The sequence below is a fragment of the Sinocyclocheilus rhinocerous genome, unplaced genomic scaffold, assembly GCF_001515625.1.
Source record: "Sinocyclocheilus rhinocerous isolate Xijiao unplaced genomic scaffold, SAMN03320098_v1.1 scaffold447, whole genome shotgun sequence".
Classification (NCBI taxonomy): domain Eukaryota; kingdom Metazoa; phylum Chordata; class Actinopteri; order Cypriniformes; family Cyprinidae; genus Sinocyclocheilus; species Sinocyclocheilus rhinocerous.
In genome coordinates, this window is record NW_015648653.1 from 418,956 (window position 1) to 419,923 (window position 968).

Below are 968 nucleotides of genomic sequence, written 5' to 3' on the forward strand. Positions count from 1 at the left end.
TAGATAACATTATTTATTATGCCTTGTTCACCCTAGTGAAAAATAAATATACTAAAATGTATTTGAAATAGATTTATTTCATGGTGTCAGACTCTGTTCCGTGTTTCGTGTGTGTTTTGCTCCCCCACGTGCTCCAGGTTATGTCCATGCCCATATTTGGTCCTTCCTGTTTCCTGTTCCTATTATGTTTATTGATCCCAGGTGTTCCTCGTCTTCCCCTCGTCATGTCTTGTGTATTTAAGGTGTTTCCTGTTTTGAGTTCTCTGTCCGGTTTTGAACGTCTGTAAAACGTCCTTCTCCCCATTTTGTTTTCATTTTGAAAAGTCTTTTTGTTTCCTGTTTGTTTCTCCCCGCGATCATGGAAATCGCAGCTCGTTTCTCCGCCTTAGCCCGCAGAGATCTCCCCTTCTTCGAGTACGCCTGGGAATTCTGCGGGCTCGCCGCGGCGACGGCATTGGATGACGCCACTATCAATTCTCTGTTCTGGCTTGGGGCCAACTACCATCACCCCATGGACCTCCCAGACACCAAGGGACTATGCTGGAGGGAAGCGATCTACCGGTGTCTGGGCCTGAGCCAGAACCAGCCCGCCGTCAAGCCCGCCGGCGGTTCCTCCGTCAAGCCCGCCGGCCGCGGCTCACTCAAGCCCACCGACCACGCCTTTCACCCCGAACCTAAAGGGGTATCTAAGGAGGAGAGGGTGGTCGGCTCCAGCCCCAGAGCTCGCTCCAGTATTGGCTCCAGCCCCTGAGTTCGCTCCAGTGCCAGCTCCTTGAAAGCGCCTTGCTGTGCCTGCTCCTCCCAGAGCACCCTCCATTGCCAGCTCCTCATAAGCGCTTCCCAGTTCCCGAATCCAGCCCAGAGTGGGCTCCTGTTCCCGAGTTTAGCCCACGGAAGGCTCCTGTTCCCAGGTTTAGCCCACGGAGGGCTCCTGTTCCCGAGTTTAGCCCAGTGAGGGCTCCTGTCCC